General features: G+C 45.7%; 1 protein-coding gene across 1 annotated transcript in view; it reads right to left on the bottom strand.

Annotated features, from left to right (window-relative positions):
- atf7ip (activating transcription factor 7 interacting protein) overlaps positions 1 to 9,391 on the bottom strand; it is a 35,070-nt gene extending 25,679 nt beyond the window's left edge. Inside the window, exon 1 of the mRNA XM_060047327.1 lies at positions 8,791 to 9,391. The gene's annotated coding sequence lies outside the window, so the exon portion shown is untranslated. The remainder of the gene's footprint in view (positions 1 to 8,790) is intronic.
- Positions 9,392 to 19,608: the final 10,217 nt, after the last annotated feature.

The following is a 19,608-nucleotide window of genomic DNA, read 5'->3' as shown; positions in this document are numbered from 1 at the left end:
CGCGTGACGCTTTAGCCGCGATAGCCAATCAGCGTGGAGCTTGACCCGACGTCACTGGCAGAGAGTAGTGACGCTTGCACAGAAGCATACGGCCGACATCTTTCTTGATTCTGGGTGGAAATCGTAACATAGTTACGCCATTAAATGCGTTTATGGAAACATTTTTAGCGAGAAATGTGCATTTTACTTTCATAATGTTCGCTCGGTGAATGTGAAGGATGTTTGGTTTGATAGTTATGACGAAGAGGGAACGCTCCGTTCACTTGCATGGACATGGACTCATCTAGCTGCGTTGGCGCGTTGGAAGCGTTGAACCACCACACACTGATCAAGCGTCAGGTTAGGTGCGTTACTCGCATTATCCAACGCGAGTAAAGCGGTTGGTGTGGCCGTACCTTTAGAAACACCTGTAAAGCGGAGTGATACATGTATAGTTTAATGTCCCACTGCTGTTATACTCTTAATGAACAATCATGGAATGCAAATTGTCCAATAAATCGACTTGGTCTGAACCAGTGGTCGTGTAATTGGTCTGAATGGTACACATATTTTCCTCAACTCAACCTAGCTAGCAGTCCAAACTAGAGAACACAACACCCTGACACCCTGCTCTTCCAGAGTGCAGCTCCCCTCCCCCACTCTGGTTATTTTGTTGGTTGAGGGAGCACGAGGCCAGGAACACAATGGGAGAAAAAAAAAAGAGCCATACTTGGACTATACCAAGTTTACTAAATTGAAATTTCTGTTGTTACTATGCAGGAAGAATAATATATTAATGACATAAACATGGCACACCGAAAAACTGCATATTCACTACATGTTAACAACCAACACAGACTAGCTAGCATCACACTGGAGAAGAGCACTGCACAGTCTGTCCCTTAGCAACACCCATCCCCCTCTCTAACGCAGTCATTGCCACATGATGGAAAGTTACAGCCAGGCACGGACTAAACCATTACGACAAATATCAAGGGATCCATTACGCAAAACACTTAAAGCAACATTTCGGCTCACGGTTATTTTGCTTATCTCTGTCCCATTATTAACACTAGTGCAAAAATAGAAGCAAAAGGAAGGTTTGTTTCATTCATCACTGAATGGGCCAACAAGCGGAATCAACTTCGTGTTCTTATAGTGTGCTTTACGATTGCACAATATGACAATTTTTTTTAATTTAGTTTTGCCTAACCCTAAACTGCATTCAAATTCCTACAGCTTATTCACAAACTTTAACTGTGTGTCTCCGGTGCCCAATTTTTGTCTTCTGCACCGATGTAAATACCCTAACCCTTTATTCCATGTTTATCCAAATAAAGACTTAATTATACTTCCAATGACACCAGAACTGCCCCTTCAATAAGCCCACAGGCGGGTTCTCCATGTCCACATGCATACATATTGAATGGATGTTAAGATCACAGGAATATTTGAATAGACTGATGGCATTTGTGCTGTGGGTTTTCAATCAATAAACATCTTTCCATCTGAATTTTTTTTTAGTCCAGGAAGGAAGGACACAGAATTCCAAACATATTCTACGCCTGACTGTGTAAGGAATCCTTTTCTTTGGACAACACAAAGTTTACATCTTCGTAATGAACAGGAGGTTCAACCTTCAGCTTTGGGGTGTTTTCTGTCTGTAGTTATGGAAAGCAGTTGCCAAAACTTGAATGGTAGAATAGAATTGAACCTTGTTTGTTCCAGAAAGTTCTGCTGATTAAATAACCCTAAACCTTTCTGCAAACCATACTAGGGGCGTGTCACTTCAATTAACATTTTGCTTCAATTACTTAACGTTTCAGAACCGTTCACAATTGATAAGTAAGAGAAGTTCATCTGTCAATTACCTCAGGTATCAGAAATGGTCAAATGGTTAATTAAGAGAGAAAAGTTCACCTTTCGAAGCAGCCTTTAAGAGTTTGAGGGGTGGTTGGCAGGCCTAAAAGAACTGCTTATTACGGCAGCACATGGCTAAATAACACTGATTTAAAGAGGCAGGACTAAATACAAGCTGTACCATTGCACTTTTTCAGAGGGACGTATTGTTAATGAATACTTTAAGGATTAAACACTAAAGACCAATACATTTACGCAACATTTAAAACGCCTCAATGAACACAACTTAACCAATTCAGTAACATTGCATGTACAAAGTAATCTGCCCATTGGGAAGCTAGCTGGCAGTCCAAACTAGCGCACACCCCGTAGAGCAGCTCCCATCCCCCACTCTGGAACAACCACTGCTGTTCTCACACATGGACTAAACCATTTCACCAGGGGGGGCATCTGATTTACAATGGTAAAATAGTTTGATGGCAATGAATAGATCTGATCTCAAGAAATCGGAAAATATATCTTGAGTACGGTAGGGATGGGAACAATGACTATGAAATGACTCACTAGAAGGATCCAATTCTTTGGCACTTTCAGGGAGGCCATGGAAGGAATAAAGGGAGGAGCTTAAAATTGACTATACCATCAACGACGTTGTTGAACAACTAAATAAACCAAGAATAGATCTCCAAAGTCATAAATAATAACACTAATAAGTAACAGATATATACAAGCTTGTTTAAAATCCTGCGACTTTTTTTTAGGCAATTCGAAGGTTAGACTAGCACAGGGTAGTGTAGCAACACCCATCCCCCTCTCTAGCACCAGCTCAAGCCCATTGAGGAATGTAAGTGCACAGGGTGGACTGAACCATTATAATGGGGGCGGGGGGCTCCAACACTCCCAACTTTATATTGTGCACGGCCACTAGTAGTTACAAGAAGAGTGTACACATAATTATTACTTGTTCAGGTTTCTCCAAGTAAGCACTTAAGGTAATTTAAGTCCGGTATGCTTATTAACTGGTAAAACACATAAATATATAAAGGCTTTATAAATGTTGTTCATATAGCCTGATTTGACATTGGGTTACTGTCCCCAAATGATGTTGAGAAGTTGTGTGCTAATTGCCTTAGAATGACAACTTCACGGTTGAACAATATACACGAGTTAGGGGAGAGGAGTAGAGTGAAGCAAAATCAACTGGAGAGTAATGGCCAAATGGTGAGTTTAAGTTTTTTAGGCAAAACAATTATCAGAGTACTACTTTAGCTTGGCATCAGCAGTAGATTTACAGCCAACCTATCATCTTGGAAGTTTTTAATAAGCACCTATCAAAGTCTGGACCTATCTTCTCCTCATCAAGTAAATGGCCTTGCACTGTAATATCTTCCTTCAAGCTTCTACCCATGAAGTGTCAGTTTGACATTTTGGGGATTTGCTGAAGATAATGCTGATATGACAGCCTAGCAACCACTGATATTGGAGATTGGAAGCAACCTACAACCACAACCTCCAACATCTTCTAGATAGCAAATCAGATAATTTAACCGTCAAGCCATACAACGGTTTGAACTAAACTAGGTCCAATTCAAAACAGAAATACTAAACATGTTGTCAAACTGCAATTTTAAGACCTGGTTTGGAGCATTTGCAAAGAGGGTAGCAAAATGTCTCAAGCAAGCAAGCACATGGTGGGTGAAGAAAATGAAAGAAATATGGAGGAAGAGGTGAATTCTAGTTTATAAATTTAACTTGCCGAACGTAGCCTTCATGCGAACCAATTGGAATTACTACGTTATTGATAGTGATCATAAGAATCATCCAGAAAATAAGCAAAAAAATATATCATAAAAGTTTAACATTGTGGCACCAGCAATCAGCCGCTTGCTAGCAAAATGCAGTTTGTCAAAGAAGCAGCTATCAAATAAGCAGCTAACAAACAAGCAGCTAACAAACAAGCAGCTAGCAAACAAGCAGCTAACAAACAAGCAGCTAACAAACAAGCAGCTAACAAACAAGCAGCTAACAAACAGAGCTAACAAAGAGGCAGCTAGCAAACAAGCAGCTGACAAAGAAGCAGCTAGCAAACACGGAACTAACAAAGAAGCAGCTAACAAAGAAGCATCTAGCAGAACATAAACTGGGCCCGAGCACACACGCACACTAAAAAGAAGGGTAGTCTACAGTAGAGTTCCCTTCCCCCAGTCTAAAATAAGCTGCTAAGAATACAGAAGGAGTAAAGCATTATGCAAGAGGTGGTCCTATTACATAATACAGAAAGACAATTTCATGTGCAACATAATTGCACAAGGGTTTTCTAAATCATCAATTAGCCTTCTAACACGTTTAACAAAACAATGTACCATTAGAACACCGGATTGATGGTTGCTCAAAGTGTTCCTCTGTATACATATAGATATTCCATAACAAATCAGCAGTTTGCAGCTAGAATACCATATAATGTACCACATTAACCATGTCTAGACTGTATTTCTGATTAATTGAAGGCTATCCCTATTTACCATCAAAAATAAGACATTTGTAAGTGACACCAAAATCTTGAACAGTAGTGTGAATCAAGCCAATCTCGTTCATCTTTGACTCTCAGTCTATGCCGAAACACGAAATGGCCACCCATGTTGCTGAAGGCATCGTACTCAACATGGATCACAGTCAAATAAAATTGTATACTTTATCATTTGATTCGGTCGCACTATGAATGGTAGTCGACAATGTGTCGAACAATTGTGTACTTTTCCATTTCAAGGAGTATAGTTGCTCAGCCCTGAATATGAAACGAAATCTCTGAGTATGTGGTTTCTCTGCAAGAGGCAGTGAAGTGGTTACATCTGGCATTTGCTGCAGAGAGCTGTTCCAAATCCCCAAGCTAAATGCCAATATCTGAACTAGGATATGCATGAAATGACATGCATATTTTCAATCGTCCATTAGAAACGAAAACATCTTGTAAGAATGACAGAGCACCCCAGAGAAAACTGAGCCTGCGCCACACCGTTTGAACTTGTATGGCTAGCGGCACTCAATGCAAAGTCACCCCATCCACATGTTAGTTACTGTCTGCAAAGTAACGTTACTACCAATCCTGCTACTTTACCGCCACATTGTTAAAATCGGTTATGCATAAGTACTATTTGTAGATCTTGGATTCTTGTTTATACTTCACAAATGGGTCCTTTTTTACATTGCATTAAATGCCCCTATGCAACCTACTGCGAGTACTGGCATCAAGACATAAAGCAAATTTACATTCATTTGCTTTGTACGTTTCGGTTATGAAGATTTATTATAAATAATTATTTATATTCATAAACATTCATGATCATGAATGCTTAATCCCATTTCTCGTGCGTCAGCGCCAACAGGTCTGTTTATTTAAATCATTACCAGCTTCTATTTAATAAGTTGATATTAAAACGATTGTACAGATACTTTACACAAGTGGGCTTTGACGTATTATAATAAGGTAAAATTAGTATAACTTAAATTAAATGCATTGTTATTAATGACAAAATCCCCCAAAGGCAATGTATGCAGATAATAAGAATAATGACTCAAGATTACTATTGAGCGGAAGTGGTGCGCAAGATTTCCTCTGGTTTTGATACGCTAACCAGCGCTGAATAGAGAGAACACAGAAAGGGAGGGAGGGAGGGGGAAGCCAGAAGCTTCCATCTGAGGCAGGCACGTGGTTGTACATTTCTTTAGGCATGCGCAGCTCAGGGGTATCGTCATATTAGCATGTACTCTTCCTACTAAATAACCACTGTAGATGTATATAAAAAGGGTTATTTCACATAACCTGGGTACCCTACATTGGAGGAGTTATAAATATCATGCTATAAATGTAAGAAAGGCAATGGAAGCTAAAAGTCTGCAAACATTCAAAATAAAGATGACTTTTTCTTTACACACTGGATTGAGAAAGAAATCCAGCTTGATGTCCACACAAGCTCATCTAGCTAGCAGCACAGCAAGTTTTGCAGTCCACAGACTGACAGCGAGTGCACAAATACCCTTCCCCCACTCATCCACATACCCATCCCCCACTCAGTCACGTGGTCCCTAGAGTTTAACAGCAGAGAACGGACTGTACCATTTTAGCAGGGGGGTGCTTCCTTTAAGCAGCCATTGAGCCGAACGGGCAAAAGAGAAATCCGTTGTTACTCTCCTTTGCTGTGCCCTTGCTGAAGCGAAAACCCCAGCTAGAGGAAAACCATAAGGGATATCAGCTCTGACATGTTCCACCTGATTCATTAAATACTATTTGTATATTATTGTGAATCACAATCATGGCATTTTCACTATCAAGTACAGGATAACATTGTTCACTTCCTTTAAAACTGAAATAAATATGCAGGTTACAGGATTTATTTCTTATTCCTGTAAAAATCCACTGAGCTAGCTTCGATATGTTGCCCATCCCCCCCTTCTAGATGGATTTTTTTGTGTGCATGCTGAACTCAAAATGGCCACCACTGTAACTAGGCGCAGCTCCATGTGACACTAAGAGAATGTCTTTCCACAAAACACAAGGGGGTTCAACTGTGCCTCCTTAGCTCCATGGCTATCAACATCAACCTTTACATTATGTAACCTAAAAAAGCAGGGTATGTTCCTTTGACCCATTGCCCTGCTCAGCAACTGATTCCGTCTCATTCAGTTGCATCTGTGGAGTAGTTCCGTGCAATTCAATGTCGTCCATTATTGAATTATTAAATGACAAACGTATCCCATCTATGTTATGCGTTTCTCCAATATGAAATGTACAGTCTGCCAGACTAAGATGAGCATGTGATGGATGAAGGATTGTGTGAACGGTTGCATTGATGCTACAAAATACAACCACCCCAAAAGCAGAGAATCTGCTAGAAGCAGGCGCAGGACCAATGGCCTGTATAGTAGTAATTTAATCTTAATTAACGACATGTAGGATCGAGTTTAGATTTATTTGCACAATGTAATTGCAATGTTATGCCACAATATGAGGAGGACACGTGTTGTGACTTGAAAGATCAAGGTTTTTTTCTGCCTTAATTTTGGCGTAACATCCACCCAACATCATGCTTCATTATTCAGAACCTTTTATAAATGGTTCATCTTGGTTTAAGGGTTTTTAGGGAGTTTGGGGAAGGCGTACTGAAAAAGTTTGGGTATGCTACTGCTAAAGCAGTCATTATGGCTTCTGTACTGACATTACCATATTGAATAGCATCGCAACTTACATAGGCCCTAAGTTTTTCTCAGATCCTTCATGCCCTGGCTTTGAGTGCAATGTTGCAACATGAAATGTGAAAAAAAGAAGTTTCCATTGGAAAGAAGGTAAAAAGTTAGACCATCCATGTTTTTTTGAAAAAGCGTTAATGTTGCAGATGACAATTCCTCCACCACACGTTTAAGACGCATTACTCTACATCTGGCCTTGATGGTTTCCTTTAAACTCATTCAACAGATTAAATAAGAGATTTTCGGTCTTAAAATGTGATATTAGGCGACCAGGTGTTACTGTGATTAGCCATTACAAGCCGTTTGAAATTCTGCCTCTTCTTGCGTTTTAGTGACGTCACAAGTCGGAATGTTCACCTAAGGAAAAGGCAGATTATTAATGGCTAACCACACTCAAACATGGTTGAATAATATCACTCCTTTAACCAGGTATTTTGTAACGTTGTGTATTACTAGAAGTGAGGCTTTCAAGGCATGACTTAATATATCAAAGGGATTTTCAAAGGCACTGGTTTAATCTGGTTCCAGCTGGCTTTTGCAGGTCTACAGCAGTTGTTTAGAATGAAGAATATGCTCTTATTGGCCTACTGGAGCACTATGCATGTGAATAATTTCTACATTTTGATTCATAGGGGATGTTTCAAATTTAGGGGCCCTGCAGTTAGCCCAAATTAAGCATACATTATATGCTTACTTTATGCGTACATAAGGTAAGCATATAATGGGCAGATGAAAATTAACTCAGAAACTTATGATGAGTGGGTGGAACCAGGTTGCAGCAGAAAAGTATTGTTTGGCTTCCATTTGAGTCAAGACGGGGCTTGAGTCCTTATCAAGGAGGACTGACAGAACACAATAGTGTGAGCCTTGTTACACTGTAGCATGCCAGAAATCCTTAGATATTGACTTTACTTTTACCCAAATTGTATTAATGAACAGGAAATGCAGCTGCAATGGGGTAGACATTAAGCCACACCCATATCCTAGATCTACTTCCTCAATTGAAAACTACTGCAGGACTGTACCATGTATGTTCAAGTACTAAAGTAAGTCCAACTTTAAGTTTGTGAAACTTATTGACATCAGTTTTCTAACCTTACATGTACAACAGACTATGGGGATCTAAATGTTGGTTGGAATTTGAATGAAATGCCGCATCCCAAAAAAAGCAACCCCCCAAAAATGTGTTTTACGCCTCAATTTGCAATAATTTATGTAATAATCCCTGCAGTGCTGCACTCAGCCTTTACCAGTGTTGGCATGTGTGGGTGTTACTGCATGTACAAATGGTGTGCAACTTGTTTGCCTAAGTTTGATTTAATACAACACATGTTCGGCTTGCTAGATAATAGCCAATGTATTCTGAAAACGAAGTGTATTGTTTCTAAAACTCCATCAACAACACACTTGACAACTCGTTTATTACATATATTAAAACGAAAATATTGTATGCTAGTTGCTAACTGACAATTACGCTGCACGCAAAATTAGCTTTCTTTTTGCGAATACTGCTTCTAATCCTTACCTGCAGGGGTCACTGTAGTCCTAAAACCAGGATAAAGCTCACGATTTCAAGCTCAGGACATCTAAGAGCGGATTTATACTGCTATTCATTTATTTAACATTTGCAAAACGGTGTCTTTTTGCTGAAGATAACGGGCGAAGCTAGAAAGTGTCTCTATAACATGAACTATATAGAGTACTTACCGATTCTTAGTTACTCGGCCACGTTCCCGCGAATTCTACCCAAGCATTTACTGATATCCGCCGCTTCCCGCTGGTGCGCTCCCAGGTCCGTCACAACGACAGTTCCACGGGCAAATGACTAGATGCAGAGCTCATGTACCGCAGGTATACTTCAGCGCTCCCCGGCCAGACTAGCAGAGCTACCAAAACAAAAAGCGTTTCAGCGTGCTTTCAAGACTGCCTCTACCACTCTCGGTCTGCCACATTTATAGACTCCTCCTCTTTAGTGGGGGAGGGGGAAGGAAGAGTCTGCATAGAGCTCCCAAGTGGAAGGAGTCAGCTGCAACACTGCAACCGTTTCGCGGTAGTCTACGTGAGACGCCAAGCAGTCCCGGGGTTGAAATTTATATTCCTATTAGTCTACACGAGTTATCAAACGGACCCGATGTTGAAATTGTTTGATAAGGGTAAGTATTGTCAATAAGGGGACGCGATTTCTCTATTTACAAGGACGAAATTGACACAGGTGACAAGCTAGACCAGGAGTTGACCATTTGCCCGTAACGTGTGAAACACTAACAACGACGGTGAAGCAACGTCGGATCAGCAAGAAGCAGAAGAGAGGTTTCATTCTATGAGAGGGGGATTTTTATCTCATTGTTAAAGCGAAGCGGACTGTGGGGGAAGGGTCCGGTGGGAGGAGCCTAGCTAAGAATAGTCGGGACCATTGTTGTGAAACTCATGAAAAAACGACAGTTTATGTCTCTATAATACAAAACAAACATTAAATCACACAACCTTTTATTCACTCCTGACACATAATGTATTTCATAAACATTCCCAAAACCACAGGGTTCTTTGCTTTGGTTAAATTATATAATTAAATAAAAGCAACAGTACAAGTACTCAAAATTTCCTTCATAAAAATAAAAATCTTCTGCTTTTATAGCATTACATTGCATCGATATTACCACAAACACAAAATACATTTAGAGTATTGTGATAAAAGGTCAGCCATTTTGTGTTCAACCATGTGCACTGGGGATATGTAGGTTCAGTTGTGGCCAGCAGGGGGAACTTAATATTTAAAGGTCCCATGGCATGAGAATCTCACTTTATTCAATTTATGAGGTTTTCTTACATAAATATGAATTCCCCTAGCCTGCCTATGGTCCCCCAGTGGCTAAAACTTGCTTTCGGTGTAAAACGAGCACTAGGTGTTCTGCTCGCATTTGACAAAACGGAGGCTCAAGCGATGATTTTGAATGTGGTCCCTTAAGTCGTCATATGGGTTCTAAGCTCCTCCCCGTTCTCTGCCTTGCCCGCCCAGAGAATTTTGCCTGCCAATGAAACACGACCGTGCGAGCGCCACGTGTGTGTGTGTGTTATTACACACACTGTAACGCAAGTGTTTGCTGTTGGTGTTGTGGCGCATAACGGCCCGATTCCACCGGACGCGTTATGGCCGCGTTACGGCTGCAGCACGGCTGGGCCGCGGTAACCGCAGCAGATAGCTTCCACTCTAATCAATGAGACCATTTCCACCGGGCGTGCTGCGGAACGTCTCATCAGCGTCCCAGGAGCAGGCTCGCCGCGCCGCACCACTATCATTCCGTAGCACTTCTATTTTTCAGCAACGCAAACCGTTGCTGAACCGCGTCAATTTCAACAGAGCAGATCGAGCCGGGCAGGAAGTGAAAAAGTAAAAGTCATAGAGCATCCGGTCAATTTTCTAAATAAAACACAATACTCAGCTCATGTAGCCTATCACAACTTCACATCAACATTGTTACGTCATGACCGGTGGCACCAGGTCAGCAGTCAATCAATCAAAGGGTCTCAGAGGGTCGGCAACATGGACGACGAGAGACTCATTGTCGAAGTTCAGCAACATGCAAAGCGGCAAACTTGTCGCTTTTCGGCGACAATCGCCGTTTTCTTGGTCAATTTGGTCATTCACGTGATTCGTGTAGAACTGGAGAGTTTTCTTTTGGGGGGGGGGGGGGGGGTCCAGAATTGCGAAAAATTCTTATAATTGACATTTCTCTGGGCCAATCGGAATCTCAGCACTTGCTTCAGAATCTTTCTTATAATTGACATTTCTCTGGGACAATCGGAATCTTGAAGCACACAACGCCAACTGAGCTCGCTATTGGATGAGACGGTCGCCTGGCTACCGCGCATTCGGCTAAACAACGCAAGAGAGCTTGCAAAACACTCGTCCAGGGGCCTGTACTACGAAGCTCGATTAGAGGGTTAGCGAGGTATGTTGAGCTGAAAGCCTGGGTTAGCTGTACCACGAAAGTCTTTAAGCGTCGCTGTATCACCATGGGGACTTATGCTCGCAACCAAACCTGGTCGGGAGCAGCTTTTCAGCTTAGTCTAGCCGGAGATCGGCTACTTAAATCGGCGTGCGCATTTTCCTAGCCCCTCCTCCGACAATGGCGTCACCATTTTTGGGTGTTCCCGTGGACGGTGGACCACGGCGCACTTATCGTACAGGCGTCTCTCCGGAGACAGGGTTTTTCGGGACAGAACCGATCCCTCGGCATTGTCTGACGATATTCTTTATGAGAGATACAGATTCTCATCAGAGGGTATTCGTTATTTGATCGTCCTTGTAGGACCATATGTAGGCAATGCTACACAAAGAAGCCGTGCACTTACTGTTGCGCAGTGTGTCTGTGTTTCAAGTTCGAAGGTGGCCCCGCACGTTCAACGTACATTAACCTATAGTGAAGTGCCGTGTTGTCCATTATCCCTTACATAGCCGCTATGTAGGCCTAGGCATTTTTTATTCTACAAATTCATATTATAGCTGTGAGAATTTTTAAAAAGAAATCACCTCCATAGTCGCCCTGGAGTCACAGGGCGATAGTCTCCTGCAAGAATCAGGGAAACCTAGACATTCTTTGCAAAAATTAAACATTTAGAAGAATACGGGATACTTTGCTTTGATAGTTATATACCTCTGATTGGAGATTGATTGTCGGCGGCTCCTCCGAAATAATGTTACCTTCAACTAACAATGACACAATTATTTTACCCTCAATCATTTCACAGTTGATTAGCAAGACAATTATTTATGTCCTTTGCCAATACATGAATACTCATTACAAACGCCTTGGATGTCGAGGCAGTGGGGTCAGAGGACATCCCCCCTTCCACCATCATCGGCCGACCTTCGATATTGCCGAGAGCCAGCTCCTCCGAAGTGGTGAAGGGCGGTGGAGCGGTATTAATTTGGGTTTTCTTTTTATTTGCTACAGGTAATCAACATGAGATTAAAGGTTGGAGCCTAGGCCATTGCAAATCATAGGCTAGATTCACCTGAAATTATTCAAATGGATGCTTACAACTTACCACATTGAATAATATTTTTATATATATTTTTGACTTGGCCCCATGTTCGTAGGAGCGTGCTGGCACCACATATGGGGGTAAAACGCATGATAATACATGATCTTTTTTAGACAATATGCAGACTCATTTCACTTACGAAATAACACGGTCAGCTATTTTTTGGCAGCACGCCACCCTGGCCATATTATGGGCACCCGTGTTCCCCTTGGCTGTGATTTGAACTTTGAATTCCTCGTAGGAGTTCATAATAATTCACTGCTCGCCTTGGGTGAAATACACCGCTCTCGCTCGATTCCTTTTCTGTAAGGGTGAGTCAAATGACGCGATAAACGCCCCTTTTATGTGAACGTGCATTGAACCTAAAGCGGAAAACCTGGTTCAACTAATTTAATCTAAAGTGAGCGTCGTGGTACCATTTAACTCTGATTGCGAGTTGCGGCTCTGTCGAGCCAGGCTTTCCCAAAAAAGCCTGGGTATGTTCAGCGAGGTTCGTGGTATACCCCCCAGGCTAAGAGACAAAAAATAATAATTGTGACAGTTGTAAATAAAATATTTTTTATAAGCCTCAAGGATGTTTTGACATTGATTTTTGATAAAGTATGCTGAGTTTTGTTAAGTCACGCTCAGACTAGTGTCATTTGCAAATTACAATCAAGAAAAATTCCCCCGTGACACTGTCACCTTTTTTCCTCTGAGGAGTTTGCAGGTCTGAACATGGAGTCATTTATGTTCCAAGTCATCCTTTTTATAAGGACAATGGCCGGAAGGACAAAGCGTGGCATTTAATTGCAGTAGTCTTGGGAGTGGAAGGTGAGTACATTAGGTTTAGGATTATCGCGTGATCTTGTGATCTCGCGTGAATACGGCTGGCTCGCAAGGCAGCGCTGCCCTGCCGTAACGCGCGCGGTGGAAATGCACACAGGGAAGAAGTCCCAGCCATTCCGCGGCCCAGCCGTTCCGTGGCCGTAACGCGTGGGTTCTTTGACGTCTCTTGTATTTCCACAACAAGACTGTAGTTGGGGTTATCTCAGCCATGGTTGAGAAGGAATTTGGGGAAAGGAACTTTGGCTTTTACTCCCTGAAGTACATGAACTGCAACAGGCTGCTGGTTGCTGCGTGGCACCACCGCCGCGAAGCACCACCACCCGGCATCGGGCAGCCGGCAGCAGGCAGCGAGCGGTTCAGTCTACTTCAGCCTCGACAGCGAGGCCCCGGCGAGAGACCACCAAGGTCAACAATCACGGGCAACATCCCTTTCTCCTCCACGTCGTGGTTCAGTCTACTTCAGATTGATGCGGACGTGGAAGAACCAGAGACGTTGGAAAACCCGACGCGGTCGTTTGAGATTCATAACATCGTCTGGTGGCTCACACAGCTTTTGGCCATGATAATATTATATGATATAGATCAGAGTTTCCGTTGTCCGGTAATTATCCGGTCATTGACCGGAAAAAAATTTGGAGGACCGAAAATTCTAAATGTCTCCGGTCAGAATGACCAATGGAAATAGTTCTCTGCACAATTTGATTTGTGTTTAAATATGCTACAGTGGTCATTTGTCCAATTAATGTTAAACAATGACGGTTTTGATTGGCCCGACCCGGCCCGCCGATATTTCCCACCAATATCCTTGAGCCGGGCCGGCCCGGGCCTTTTATCAAGCGTTTGTGTTGTTGTTTTTTTATCATTGCTTTATTGGCCTAATCTGAGGAGAAATCTATGCCATGAACAGAAATATTATAGGCTTTATTACACGGGTCTTCTCAATGCCGTGGAACACTCCGTTCAATTGCATGGGTAGTAGTCCGGTAACTTGGCAACCCCAGCGTCTTCGGTTGCTAAGCGACGTCAACGTGTTTGGCAGACTATTTCACTGCTGGTGAAAGCTCCGGCGGGGGGAGCTTGGCGGCAGTCTGGCAGCTCAGCTTTGGGAGTACAATCCCTTTCTCCTCCATATCGCAGTTCAATATGGACTTCAGAGAGTCAAGGCCAAAGTCCCTTTCCCCGAATTCTTCTCAACCATGGCTGAGATAACCCCCACTACGAGTCTTTACTTGTTGTGGAAGTACCAGAGACGTCGGACGCAGCCTTTATAATTCATAATACCATCCGAGGTGCACATAGCTTTTGGCCGTGATATTAGATATGATATTAAATAAATACATATATTTTATATTATATTTTATTATATAGATATAAAGCTCAAGGAGTCTGCAAACGGCGACGATCACCTCTTCTCCATGCTGTGGTTCACTCTGACAGCTCATTGGTCAATGGGCAGCAGCTCATTTGCATTAAATCTACAGACACCGGAAACAGCACATTCTGAAGGGACTGAAACAGCGGGAAATATCAATAGGTGAGATTTTTTTTCCTAAAAGCTATTTCCAGCAAACAGCTTCAAACTAATGTTTTCTGGAACTCATATACTATGTTTACTTGTTGGGAAAACACCATAATATGTCTCCTTTAAAGGTCCCATGGCATGCTACTTTATGGATGCTTTAATATAGTATAGTAGGCCCCAAACACAGTATTTGAAGACGTTCCCGAATTCAGCCATGTTGTGGAATTACAGCCACTACGAGCCAGTCGCACATTGAGCTTTCCCCAAATGCGCCATTTCGGTGTCTGTAGCTTTAATGCAAATGAGGAGGAGAGAGGCGGGTCAAGGAGGAGGAAGGGGGTGTGGCCCTGAGCAGCTTGCAGCCACGGTACCATGCGCTCTGTTTACAGTGGATGTATCGCAATGGTGAGGCGCACACAGCCTTAAGCCGTGTTCTGTAAATATTCTAGAACACATGGGAGTCCTGGAGCTCTATATTTAAATGATATTGTAGCGGTATCGTAATTCACTGTGTATGTTGTATGGTGCGTGCCCCCTTTAAGGGAAAGGGGCGTGGGACCCACCTGGGTGTTACGACGCATGTCTTAAGGAACGCACCTCTGGCTGTGCAGGTGCTGTGTTTTGGGAAATAAATCCTTCTCGGGTTTTTCACCGGCAATCAAGTCTCCGTCTCCATTTCATTGCGATCTCCTACATTGGTGACCCTGACAGTTTCCGGACGTTTTACCGGATTACTGTTCTATGCGCTGTAAGAGCGAGGATGCGCAGATCGGAGATTGGGCTATGGAGTTGGATTCGGCGGAAGGTTCCGTGGCTGCTGCTCCGGTGATGGCAGTCTCCCTGAAGCTGGTTCGCGCAAGCGGAGGCGCAGTTCGCGCTGAAGGGGATTACTGCGGATGAAACCAAGTTTTATTATGTAGTCTCCGCGCTTGGTGGCTCGACGGCGGCCAGAGCGATGTATATTCTCGAGGACCCCCCGGCCCGTGGGAAGTATACATTGCTAAAGGAGTTCCTGATGGAGACGTTCTGTTTGTCGGAGGCTGAACGGGGCGAGCAGCTTCTGGCATTCAATGGCCTCGGGGACTCCAAACCATCGGAGCTCATGGATCACATGCTCAATCTCCTGGGGAGTAATAGGCCTTGTTTTTTGTTTCAGGCTTTATTCATGCAGCAGCTGCCAGTGCGTGTCAGGGCAGCTCTAGCCAACAGCGACACCACAGACTTTCGGGCTCTAGCTAGGGAGGCGGATCGTTTTTTCGCCGCCGGGCGCGAGCGCTGCACGGCCGTATTGGCTCACACCACTGGCGACCTGGAGATGACGGACACCATCGCTGTGGCCGCGGCGACACGACGACAGCCACAGCAGTCTGCAGGCCTGTGCTATTTCCACGCCCTGTAGGTGCCGCCCCCGTGCAGTTTCGTGGCATCGGGAAATGCACGGGCCGGCACTCGCTAGCTGCCGTGTGTGTCGGCCGTTCTGGGGGTCTGTTGTTCATCACGGACACAGGCTCTGGGCGACGGTTCGTGTGTGACACGGGGGCCCAGGGGAGCGTTCTGCCCGCGTCGCGCATTGACAGAATAGGGGGTGGCCACGCCCTGGAGGCCGCCAACGGCAGCCCCATCCGCACCTTTGGAACTAGGACTGTGTCTTCATGTTTCGGGGGTCAGCGTTTCGGCTGGGATTTTGTCACCGCGGAGGTGTCCACACCCCTCCTCGGCGCCGATTTCCCTTGCGCCAATGGCCTTTTGGTGGATGTGATGAACCGGCGCTTGATAAGCGCTGATACTTTTAGCTCCCTGGCATGTGAGCTCAGTGGCTCGGGCACGACGAAGCTGTCGGGCGCACTCTCACCCTCCGATGTGTTTTCCCCCCTCCTCGCGGAATTCCCGGAGCTTACGGAGCCCACGTTCTCAGCTGCCGCCACCAAGCACGGAGTGGAACATCACATCGCGACCACTGGCCCGCCGGTCTACGCCAGGGCCCGGCGCCTCGACTCTGCTAAGCTCGCCGTTGCTAGGTCTGAGTTTGACACCCTGGAGCGTCTTGGAATTGTCCGGCGATCGGACAGCCCCTGGGCTTCCCCGCTCCACATCGTCTCGAAGCCTGGCGGTGGGTGGCGTCCATGTGGGGATTACCGCCGGCTCAATGACATTACGGTGCCCGACCGCTATCCGATTCCCCACATCCAGGACTTTTCTGCCCGCCTGGCCGGGGCGGTAGTGTTCTCCAAGGTGGACCTCGTTCGGGGCTATCACCAGGTGCCCGTCCAGCCGCAGGACGTCCCGAAGACGGCGGTGATCACTCCGTTTGGACTATTTGAGTTTTTACGGATGCCGTTCGGCCTGAAGAACGCAGCCCAGGCCTTTCAGCGCCTGATGGACACCGTGCTGCGGGACCTGCCATTCCTGTTCGTTTACCTGGATGACATTCTGATCGCCAGCGCCTCCACGGCCGAGCACATGAAGCATCTGCGAACACTCTTCGAGCGGCTCAGCCAGCATGGCCTGATTGTCAATCCAGCCAAGTGCCAATTCGGCCGGATCGCCATTGACTTCCTGGGCCACCGCATCACCAAGGAGGGAGCTGTTCCCCTGCCCTCGAAGGTGGCTGCAGTGGCGGACTTCCAGCGCCCTCTTACAGTTCGAGCCCTGCAGGAGTTTTTGGGGATGGTGAACTTTTATCACCGTTTTGTTCCCCGTGCGGCCCGGCTCATGCGGCCCCTGTATGAGGCACTCAAGGGTAAGACCACGAAGCATATTATTGACTGGACCGCTGAGAGAGAGGCGGCCTTTGGGGACACTAAACGGGCATTGGCCGAGGCGACTATGCTGGCGCATCCTTTGCCTGCGGCGCTGATTGCCCTGACCACCGTCTGGCAGCCGCTGGCATTCTTCAGCCGGCAGCTCCGCCCCTGCGAACGGAAATATAGCACCTTCGATCGAGAGCTCCTCGGCCTTTACCTCGCCATTAGGCATTTCCGTTTCCTGTTGGAGGCTCGGCCATTCTCCGTTTTCGTGGACCACAAGCCATTGACGTTCGCGATGGCGAAGGTTTCGGAGCCGTGTCTGCCCATCAGCAGGCCCCCCTTCTGATGTCTCCTCTGGCAGGGGACCTCAGTTCACTTCCGAGCTGTGGAATGCGGTCGCCGGGGGCCATCGAACAACCGCTTATCACCCACAGGCTAATGGGTTGTGTGAACGGTTTCATCGCTCCTTGAAAGCTGCACTCCGGGCCAGCCTTACGGATGACGGTTGGGTCGATAGGCTCCCCTGGGTCATGTTGGGCCTCCGGACTGCCCCTAAGGAGGACCTGCGGGCTTCGTCGGCCGAGCTGGTTTACGGGCAGCCACTACGGGTTCCTGGGGATTTCATCCCCACCACCACAGCTCCCTGGTCGGCGGCCCAGGAGCGGACCTCGCTCCAGGACAGGGTCCGGGGTTTCACGCCGGTGCCCACCTCGCAGCACGGCCTCCCGAAGGCTTGTGTGCCACCCAGCCTGCGGACGGCGGGGTATGTGTTCATTCGCCATGATGCCCATCTGGGCCCTTTCCGTCCTCCCTACGACGGTCCGTTTCGCGTCCTGGAGGCCGGTGACAAGGCCTTCTTGGTAGACATTGGGGGCAGGCCTGACTACATTTCGGTCGATCGCCTCAAGCCGGCCCACCTGGATCTGGACCAGCCCGTGGGGTTGGCTCTGCCCCCGCGGCGGGGTCGTCCTCCGGTTTCCAAGCCACACCGCCTCATGACTCCTGCGCTGCCTGCTGTGGCCCCCTCGGCCCCCGCACCGGTTCCGCTGAGTCGTTTCGGGCGGGTGCTCAGGGCTCCTTCCCGTTGGCCTTGACTGTTCGGGAGTGTGAATTCTGGGGGGGCGTCTGTAGCGGTATCGTAATTCACTGTGTATGTTGTATGTTGCGTGCCCCCTTTAAGGGAAAGGGGCGTGGGACCCACCTGGGTGTTACGACGCATGTCTTAAGGAACGCACCTCTGGCTGTGCGGGTGCTGTGTTTTGGGAAATAAATCCTTCTCGGGTTTTTCACCGGCAATCAAGTCTCCGTCTCCATTTCATTGCGATCTCCTACAATATCATATTATAGATAGATATCTTTATCACTGTTTCCGCTAGAAAAAATTGGTGCCGGTCTTTTTTTTTTGGACTTCTTTCGATATTTGGCAGCTGTGAAGCGTGCCGCTGCTGACTTAAAGTAAAATGTATCGAGAGTGTCTCTGCTGCTTGCGAAGCGCATAAGCCTCATGACTCGTCCTTCCCCAAGGCGGCTTCGCTGAGCAGTCTTTATTAGAGCTTATATCGGGCCCAGAAAATCAAGCCAGCACCGGCCCAAGCCCAGCCTGGCCCGACACATTAACTGTAATTATGAGCCCGAACCCGATTTCAACCCAACATTTTCTTTGATACATGTGTAACTTTGTCCACATTTGTTACTTAGGCCTACTCTGCTAAATATATATGTAAGGAATAATGTATAGAACGCCGGTCATTATCGGGAAAATAAGCCCCAACAGGGCGAACAGGACCCCGACGCGCAGCAGAGGTGTCTTGCTTCGCCCTTAAGGGGCTTATTTCCGATAATGACTGGCGACGTTCTATACATTATCCCGCTTATTACACGGCTACTTGCCAAAACGAAAAAAATAACTTCACATGGTGTGTCTTTTACAATTTATTCGTTGCCAGCATTCGTAGTGTTGATCAGCAGTGAAATAGTCCGCCAAACACATTGACGTTGCTTAGCAACCGAAGACGCTGGGGTTGCGAAGTTACCGGACTACTACCGATGCAAGTGAACGGAGTGTTCCACGGCATTGAGAAGACCCGTGTAATAAAGCCTATAATATTTCTAATTCATGGCATAGATTTATCCTCAGATTAGGCCAATAAAGCAATGATAAAAAAAAAAAAAACACAAGCTCGATCAAAGGCCCGGCCCGGCCTGGCTCAAGGATAGTGGTGGGAAATATCGGCGGGTCGGTCAACCCTCATTGTTTAACATGAATTGGCTAAACAAATGACCACTGTAGCATATTTAAACACAATTCAAATTGTGCAGAGAATTATTTCCATTGGTCATTCTGACCGGAGACATTTAGAATTTTCGGTCTTCCTAATTTTT

Source organism: Gadus macrocephalus, chromosome 3, assembly GCF_031168955.1.
Source record: "Gadus macrocephalus chromosome 3, ASM3116895v1".
In the NCBI taxonomy this organism is placed as follows: Eukaryota; Metazoa; Chordata; class Actinopteri; order Gadiformes; family Gadidae; genus Gadus; species Gadus macrocephalus.
The sequence above is the reverse complement of the archived record's forward strand: the minus strand, read 5'-3'. Positions and strand labels throughout refer to the sequence as shown.